Genomic DNA, 10006 nt, shown 5'->3' with positions numbered 1-10006 from the left:
GAGGCGGGAAGGGATTAATGCCAAGTTTTTTGGCTAATCCCTATTTTGAGCCCTGAAATGTGGGCTTCCTGACGGCTCCGAACTGCGCCAAGGTTAGCGAGGCGGGCCGTCAGTCTGAAGGGTCGGAGGGGCCGAGATGTGCAGGTGAGTAATGGGTGCATGTGTGCAGAGGTAAGTGTGTGAGGTGTGTGTAAAGTGTTTTAATAAGTTTTACTTACCTTTACTTCTTCCTGCAGGCTTCCTCCCTTCAGGTCTCGGGAGTCCCTCAGCTCACCGGCACAGAAAGCAGAATGGCTGCTGAACTGTCAAAAGCTGCAACCTTCCACTTTCTGGTCAGGAAGGCTTTCTAATTGAGTCTTGAGTAAAAACGCAACTTAGAAGACAGATTGTCAGTGTTTGACAGCTTCACAGAGCTGTCAAACGATGACATTTCATCTGTCAAAAGCTCTTGACAGATGAAATGGCACTCGCTGACGTCACCTGTAACTGGCTTTCCCTTAATTGGCCTGCTAAGCCCGCTGGGCGGGCTTAACAAGGTCAATCAAGGGAAAATAGTGTGGGTTGGCCACAAGTCGATGGAGGCGGGACTAAAACCCAACAAGTGGGAGTCCCACCTCCAAAAGTTCCCCATTGACAAAATCCAGCCTTCAAGTCTCTTTGCCGGGAGCAAGCGCAAGCAGCGCAAGGAGCGCACGTCAACCCAAGCACCCACCCACCCGCCCCTTCAACCACCGTCTGCCCCACCTGTGACAGAGACTGTAGGTCCCGCACTGGACTCATCAGTCACCTGAGGACTCAGTTTTAATGTGGAAGCAAGTCATCCTCGGTTCCGAGGGACTGCCTAAGAAGTGAATGCAAAACCAAGATCTCACTCCCAGAGCTTTTTGGATTCTGTAAATTACACTATCTCCCACATTACTGAAAATATGATAGGCTTTGGCCACAAAGTGAGGCCTGTTCGGTTTGTGCTGAATAATTTGTGTTCTGAGGAATCCAAATGCTTCCTACTGTTCTGGAATGCCCTTCTAAGCTGCAAGAACTTGTAAAATTGTTTATAGGGCAGCATGAATTGTTACATTATCTTTTGGAATGATTTAAAAGACCGTCTTTTATCTAAATCCCCAGCACAGCTGACTGCCACTTTCACCATCATCGAACAATAGTTTTAAAAGAGTGATCATAACCTAATGAATATTTACAAGAGCAGCAAATTAGTTCATTTTGAGACATCCAGCCTGTGATAGAAATGTAAAATTAATTCTTAAGGGATGTGACCTCAGCTACTGCACTAATCTTCATCTTCAGTCAACCCACATCCTTTACCATGCTGCAAACTCACTGTGCTATGTATTGAAATATTGAACATGTTTCTTAAGTCCTTATGGAATATGGGGATAGTGCAGAAAAGTGGAGCTAAGGTAGAAGATCACATGATGGCCGAATGGCCTACACCTGCTCCTATTTCTCATGAATGTCCAGTCATATCATTTCGATCCAGCAGGCCCAATCCCCCCTTCAGCTTCACTCTCTGCATTTTGGTTAAAATTAATCTAGAAGGTTTTCCCTCCCAAAGACGATGAGGAACATTTGTCTAATCTTGAGCCAGTGTCTCTGCACCTCTGAGGAATTATATTAAACATGCAGTTCAACCTGGTATCTATTTTGAGAGCATTGAGAAAGAGAGAGCTTTGGCCATGAAATTCGGCACCTTAGCGCTGGCTGTTAAGGCTGGTTTCAGCAATAAATGATGGGCGCTTCTCTTCCACCCATTTCTGGCGCATCCGCCATTTTGGGTAGGTCGGCAGCATGGCCGTTGCCTGTATTTGCTAGAAAAATGGTAATGAGGCAGATTGTGACTTCAATCAGTGTGCAACGTTGATTTGACACACGAACTGGCAGTTTTGATGTCGCCGCTCCATTCAATGCCCTCTGCAAAACACAAACTGCTGAACAGATGGCCTTGCAGGACAACCTCGAGCAGCTCTGGGCCTAAAAGGCCCGGCTGTAAACTGCACCACCTCAGCATGGGCTGGCTGGCTGACAAGCAGCAGCAAGGGCAATAGCAGAGTGGCAGGGGTGGGTGTCCGAATGCTGTCATCCTGAGAGAGGACAGCAGGTTCTTGCTCCGCGGAGCCACTGCCACTTGTGGTGTATGTAACCGTTCCACCTTTAAGAGAACTATTTTAAGAGATGCACTACTTTATCTTGGCTGCTGTATACTGTAATACCGGTGGTGACCACACCGGTATATAAGTGCTGTGTAATGATTTATTGGGCAGTTCAGCCTGACCTCCGACTAGTAAAGACCTGTTGAATTTACTCTTGTGGTCTGTGTGCAGTGATTCTTATTAACAATAACTAGAACACACAGACTTAACAGTGGCGACGATGACGATCTTACCCTGCGGCAGAGATATATCCAAGGCAGTTTAACGGGCGTCGAGAAGAGGCATCCGCCCTCATCATCCTGCTGAGAAAAGACTCGGGTCTGAAGAGCAAGGAAGAATCCTGACACGAAGCCTTCCATCAGCAACAGGCAGTGATCATCCCTTCTATCACGGTGGCGGGTAAGCCGATCAGCGACGAGCAGCAAGTCGGCCACGTTGACTGTGAAGTAGGGGAGGGAAAAACGGAGGATATAAGGGCGGAGAACTCGACCACAGCCGGGGAAAAGAGCCGGACAGAAGTCGGGGCCAGAGGCGCTGAGACTGGGGCAGCGTAAGGCACGGGAGCCGCGGTGAATGCAAACGCAGCCGGTGTAAAAGACCGGGCTGCAAGCGGGCTAGGAGACGCAACAGCGTCGAGAGAGAGCTCGACTGCGACCGGGGAAAAAGGCCGGGCAGCTACCGAGGCCGCGAGGCGCGGGATAAAATTTTAAAAAAAACGCGGAGAACTCAGCCGCAGCCGGGGGAAAGGATCGGACTGCAAGAGGGGCTGGGAGGCACGATTTGAGAACCGCTGGGGAGGGCGAACGCAGCAATACGGCAATCGCCATTACAGCCAGCGGGGGAGAAAGGCAAACATGGGAAGCCGCCATTTTCATAGGCGGGGGAAGAAGACAAGCGCGGGAAACCGCCATTTTGAAAAAAATAAATAAAAAAATTCTTTTTGTTTCTCAAGAAGATTGCGAGGATGCCTAAGCGTGGTAACATCAACGATTTCGATCCCGATGTTGAAGATTGGGCCACGTATGTAGAACGCATAGAGATTTATTGTAAGGCAAATAAAATATCAGATGAAGATAAAGCACTAACCTTACTAAACTCAATGGGTGCGAAGACATACGGGCTATTGAAGCATCTTCTATCACCAGCTAAACCGGCGGATCAGGCTTTCGCTAATATTGTTGCTGTCCTGAGAAATCATTTGAACCCCACACCGCTGATGTTAGCGGAATGATTTAAATTTTATGCGAGAACGCAACTGAAAGAGGAAAGCAACGCGGAGTATTTAATTGAACTGCGTAAGCTAGCGAAATACTGTCAGTTTGGGGAAAGACTGACAGAGGCACTGAGAGACAAATTTGTGTGTGGATTGTCGAAAGAAGGAACACAGAAGCGGCTGCTTGAAGAGAATGATCTTACACTTGATAAGGCTGTCACTATTGCAGCATCGCACGAAGCCGCAGCGAGAGGCACTGCGGAAATGCAGCTGAAGGCAGCGGTACTCAGCGTAGATCAAATGGCTTTGGGTACAGCGAAATGTTATCATTGTGGAAAGACAACACACGATCAGAACCAATGCTGGTTTAAAAATCAGGAATGTAGAAAATGTGGCAAGCTTGGTCACATAGCTAAAGTATGCCGGTCAGGAAAGAAGACCAGCAACAAAAAGTCACTGCAGGAAAAGTGCAGAAAGGTACATAAGGTGGCTGAGAAGAGTTCGGATGAACAGAATTCGGATTCAGACTCCAACAGCAAGGAACTGGGTAGTCTGAGAATTCACAATGTGAGTAAGGAAGCTGACCTACAAACTATCTGGGTCACACTTCAGATAGCAGGAGTCCAAGTGAAGATGGAATTGGACACCGGATCGGCGTTGATGGTTATGAATAAGCAAGATTACAAAAGGTTATTCACACATATTCCCCTACGGGATACGGAGATAGTATTGCAGACATGCACGGGGCAAAGAGTATACCCCATCGGAAAGATAAAAGTCAAGGTGGTACACAAGGGCAAAGAACACCAAGGAATGGACTTATATGTACTACCTGAGGGAGGTCCACCACTTCTGGGACGGGAGTGGATCAGGAAAATAAATATGGACTGGCACTCCCTAAAAGCAATAACGGTAGATTCCGGAAAAAAAAAAGATGTCAAACCTGAACGATTGTCCAGAATATTGGATGAGGTTAAAGAGGTGTTCCAACAGGGACTGGGAACACTGAGAGGAATTACGGCAAAAATCAAGATTGCAGAACATGCAAACCCAAAATTTTTCAAAGCCAGACCGGTACCTTATGCGATACGACCTGCTGTGGAAGCTGAGCTGGAAGAGCGAGAACGTTCTGGAGTACTGTCTAAGGTGGACTGGAGTGAGTGGGCCACGCCCATTGTTCCCGTCATGAAGCGTTCATCGAGTAACAAGCCAGGGGAACCGGGGAAGGTCCGCATCTGTGGAGACTTCAAGATCACGGTTAATCCGGTGCTTCACACGGTGCAATATCCGCTTCCGCGGATTGAGGATATCTTTGCTTCATTGTCTGGTGGGAAACACTTCACCAAGATAGACCTGGCGCAAGCGTACTTACAGATGGAAGTTGAGGAAGAGTCGCGCCAGTATCTCACAATCAACACGCACAGAGGCTTGTATCGATATAATAGACTGGTTTTTGGAGTGGCTTCGGCTCCAGCAATTTGGCAGAGGGCCATGGAGCAGGTATTACAGGGAATTCCAAGCACTCAATGTTACTTGGACGATATCCTGATTACAGGAGATGACGATGAGGAACACCTTGCAAATTTGAAACTGGTGCTCACCAGATTGAAGGAATATGGACTTCGAGTTAATCGCCAGAAATGTGAGTTCTTTCAGAAATGGATCTCGTACTGTGGTCATGTCATTGACCAGGAGGGGCTGCACAAGTCACCTGACAAGATCGAAGCTGTTGTGAAGGCTCCCGCTCCGGAAAATGTATCCCAGTTGAGGTCGTTCCTAGGGTTGATTAACTATTACCATAAGTTTCTGCCAAATCCATCCACGGTGCTGCACCCGCTGAACGCTCTTTTGCAGAAAGAAGTACCATGGAAGTGGAGCGAGGACTGTAAGAAGGCCTTTCGCAAAAGCAAGGCATTGATCACCTCAGAGGAAGTGTTGGCTCACTTCAACCCAATGCTACCTATTCGTTTAGCTTGTGATGCTTCTCCTTATGGTATTGGAGCAGTACTCTCACACAAGTTGCCAAATGGCTTGGAAAGGCCAGTCGCATTTGCATCCAGATCATTGACCTCCGCTGAGCGCAACTATGCTCAGATAGATAGGGAGGCTCTCAGCCTTGTGTGGGGAGTAAAGAAGTTTAATCATTACCTGCAGGGCCAGAAGTTTACACTGCTGACAGACCACCAGCCGTTGGTATCCATTTTTAACCCTAAGAAGGGTGTTTCGGTGATGACAGCACAGAGGCTCCAGAGATGGTCCCTTTTCCTAGGGGCACATCACTATCAGATAGAATTCAAAGGTACAAAGCAGCATGGTAATGCTGATGGGCTGTCGCGCCTGCCACTACCTACTGAGGAGGAGGCACCGACGGTTGACCCGGTGGAGTTATTTCACTCGACCATCATCGAATGTTTACCTGTCACCAATGCAAATATTGAAAGGGAGACTAGGAATGACCCGACACTGTCCCGGGTCTACGAATTGACAGTAAAGGGATGGCCAGCCCATGGTGATCCACTGTTACCGGCATTCTCAGCAAGACGAGAACAGCTGTCCATCTGTCAGGGAACATTGATGTATGGAACAAGGGTGATTATCCCTCCTAAGTTAAGAGAGAGAGTTCTAAAAGAACTACATGAAGGTCATCTGGGGGGAGTCAAGATGAAAAGCCTTGCTAGGGCTTATGTGTGGTGGCCGGGTATCGACCAACAGATAGAGGATCTGACGAAAAGCTGCTCAGGGTGCCAAAATGTCCAAAATGCACCTCCAATTGCACCGCTGCATCCATGGGAATGGCCTTCAACCCCATGGCAACGTGTACATATTGACTTTGCTGGTCCATTCATGGATTCCATGTTTTTAATTGCGGTGGACGCACATTCTAAATGGCCAGAAGTGATTAAGATGACTACCACTACCTCGGAGAAGACGATCGCGGTGCTAAGAACGATATTTGCAAGAAATGGATTGCCAGAGCAAATATGTTCAGACAACGGACCACAGTTCGTGTCAGAGGAATTCCAGAAATTCCTGAAGAAGAATGGGGTGAAACATTATACCTCTGCCCCATATCATCCAGCTACGAATGGGCTGGCCGAGAGGTTTGTACAGACGTTCAAAAAGGCAATAAAGGCCATGAGCGAAGATCAGATTCCACTGCAACACAAGGTGGACAATTTCCTACTGGCATATCGAAACGCCACCCATGCAACAACAAACCAAAGTCCTGCCATGATGTTCTATAACAGGAGGTTGCGGTCCAGGTTGGACTTGTTAAAACCAAATGTGCGGAGGGAAGTCGAAAACAAACAGTTCCAGCATATCAATAACAAGCCCACTCGAAGTTTTGAAATAGGACAACCGGTGTTAGCCAGGGACTATAAAAACGAGAAATGGCAATCTGGAACAATTCGGGCCAGACAAGGACCCCTGATGTACACGGTAGATGTTGGTGAAAATGTAATGCGACGTCATGCTGACCAACTGGTGGGATCGAGAACAAGGGTCGAGCCCATGGTTACGACAGAGACAACCGTGGAGGAAGTTAGTGAACCTGAAGCATCTACCTCAGAAGTGAATATACCTGATGATGATGTCCTATCCATAGGGGATCAACTAGATGAGTCACCCCAGCAACGAGAACCAGAGACCCCTGAAAGGCGTTATCCGTCTCGGATCAGGAGGCCTCCTCAGAGACTGAATCTGTGAACTGTTTTTACATGAAGTTGTGTATATATGTTATTATGTTATGTTTAATGGGGAATATATACTGTTAAGCTAAAAAGGGAGGATTGTGGTGTATGTAACCGTTCCACCTTTAAGAGAACTATTTTAAGAGATGCACTACTTTATCTTGGCTGCTGTATACTGTAATACCGGTGGTGACCACACCGGTATATAAGTGCTGTGTAATGATTTATTGGGCAGTTCAGCCTGACCTCCGACTAGTAAAGACCTGTTGAATTTACTCTTGTGGTCTGTGTGCAGTGATTCTTATTAACAATAACTAGAACACACAGACTTAACACCACTTCCCCGAGGCGGTGCCTCAGCATTCCTAGCCACCTGTTTGAGCACAGATTGCTGGACTGCTGTGAGGCCCTGTAAGCCCCTTTCCACACTCGTAAACCCAGCCACGATGGCATCAGTCTGAGCTTGCATGGCAGCAAGCTGGGCCTGCATGAGAGCAGTCTGCGCTTCTACTGCAGCACTCAGACATTGTGTCGCTTCCGCTTGTGCTGCAATGGAAGCTACGGCATCGCCCATCACACCCAGCATCACGGTTGGGTCCACAAGTGTTCTAATGGAGTTGTCCATCATTTTTCCAAGCTCCGCACAAAGTCTCATGCAATGTTGGAGCTGGACTCCACATTCTCCTTGACAGTGACAAGAGGCTCTCTGGCAAATGTGCCGTTGCACCAAGCATTTCTGTGTGCATGCCCATCACCCTTCTTCTGTAGGCTGCCTATCGAAGTCATGATCTGAGTCCTGTGCAGCAGAAGTCGTGTGCAAACTCGCCCTCCAGTTTGCTGGCACCCGAGCTACTCTTTACCCCGGTCTGCCTGTAGTCTACTCATGCCAGGTGAAGCATCATGTGCAGATCCTGCCTCTATACTACCCTCCAAAGTTCACGCAGTGCCATTTTCTGAGCTCATGCCTGGGGGTGTTGTAGTGTATGTACCTTTAAGAGAGAACTACTTTTACAGCTCCTGTATACTGTAGTACCGGCAGTGACCACACCTGTATATAAGCCTTGAGCATGCCTCTGTACTGTTAGTCTTTAGACTACCCTCCTCCAGTAAACACCTGTTGATTGTTAAGTTACAGCCTCCGTCTAGTTATTGGAAAACATCATACTTTAAGAATCACGGATTCAACAGTGGCGACAAGGTCGATTCGAATCTACCTGCAACTCTGCATTTCCTTTCAAGGATTCGCTCCGGGAGGACGGTGGAAGAAAGTCGAGGCCAGAAGCACGGGCGTCGACCACGAGCAACCGCCCAGTCATCCGGCAGAGAGTGAACATCGCAGGGGAAGCTGTTGAGAGCTGGGCTTGGTTCACCAGCCACAACGATCCAGCAACAGACTGGCAACAGGTACAGCTCAGACCCTTCCCGGACAGCGGCGGCTGGAGCTGACCGACGGCATAGAAAAGGCCAAGCAGCGTCGATGGGGTAAGAGAGAGGGTGAAGCGCACAGGGCGCAGCCGGGGGTTGAAAACCGAGCGGCGTCGAGGGAAAACAAAAAATAGAGAGAGAGGGTAAAGCAGCAGCCGGGTTCAGGACCGAGCGGCGGCAACGAGAGAGGCGCACAGGAGAACGCGCAGAGCACAGCCAGGGCTCAAGGGCTGAACAGCGTCCGCGGGGGAAAGAAAGGAAGCGCAGGAGACGCCATTGAGCCGCGGAGAAGAAGGGAGAGCGTGGGAGACGCCATTTTAGAAGCCGCAGCGGAGAAGAAGGGCGAGCGCGGGAAGAAAGGAAAGCGTGGGAGACGCCATTTTGTGCCAGATGAGAAGAAGGGAGAGCGTGGGAGATGCCATTTTAGACAGTTTAATCACACCCAGGGATGCCGAAGAGTGGCAGTATCACTGCGTTCGACAATGAAGTCGAAGATTGGGCGACATATGTGGAACGCATTGAGGTGTACTGCAGGGCGAATGAAGTGCCAGATGCTAGGAAAGCACTGGTTTTTTTGAATTCCATGGGTTCAAAAACTTATGGCTTACTGCGAAACCTAATAACCCCAGAGAAGCCAGTGGATAAGAATTTCGAAAGCATAGTGGAAATCCTACAGGACCACTTAAACCCCACACCGCTGCTGATAGCAGAAAGATTTAAGTTCCACAAAAGGAACCAGCATAAAGACGAAAGTAATGCTGAGTACTTAACGGAACTGCACAAGCTATCGAAACACTGCCAGTTTGGATTGGGACTAGCAGATACGTTAAGGGACAAGTTTGTGTGTGGGCTTCAAAGTGAAGGAACCCAGAAACGGCTTCTATCAGAAAAGGATCTTAAGCTGGACAAGGCTTTCAGCATGGCAGTATCACACGAAGCAGCCGTACGGGGCGCTGCAGAGATACAACGGAGACCGCAAGAATATGGCACCAATGAAATGTCATATGGAACAGGGAAGTGTTATCGCTGCGGCAGAACAACACACGACCAGAAGGATTGTTGGTTCAAGGACCAAGTGTGCAGACAGTGTGGAATAGCAGGGCACATAGCAAGAGTCTGCAGGTCAGGGAAGAAAACCAGCAGCAAGAAATCTCCACAGGAGAAGTACAAAAAGGTACATAAGGTGATGGACAGTAGTTCAGACGAACAGAAAAGTGATTCAGACTCCGGAAGCAACGAGCTGGGTTGTCTGAAACTACATAAGGTAATCAAAATGGAGGATCACCAGACTATCTGGGTCACACGCAAGATAGACGGAGTCCAAGTGAAAATGGAATTGGACACAGGATCAGCCCTAACAGTCATAAACCAAAGGGGCTACAAGCGGCTATTTTCACATATACCCTTGAAAGCTACAGAGATTGTCTTGAAGACGTACATGGGGCAAAAAGGCTACCCCAAAGGAAAAATAAGGGTAAAGATACAATTAGATTGGCATTCCATACAGG

The sequence above is a fragment of the Somniosus microcephalus genome, chromosome 1 (assembly GCF_052327205.1).
Source record: "Somniosus microcephalus isolate GS21.2 chromosome 1, FLI_Smic_1.0, whole genome shotgun sequence".
Classification (NCBI taxonomy): domain Eukaryota; kingdom Metazoa; phylum Chordata; class Chondrichthyes; order Squaliformes; family Somniosidae; genus Somniosus; species Somniosus microcephalus.
Note: the sequence above shows the minus strand (reverse complement) of the source record.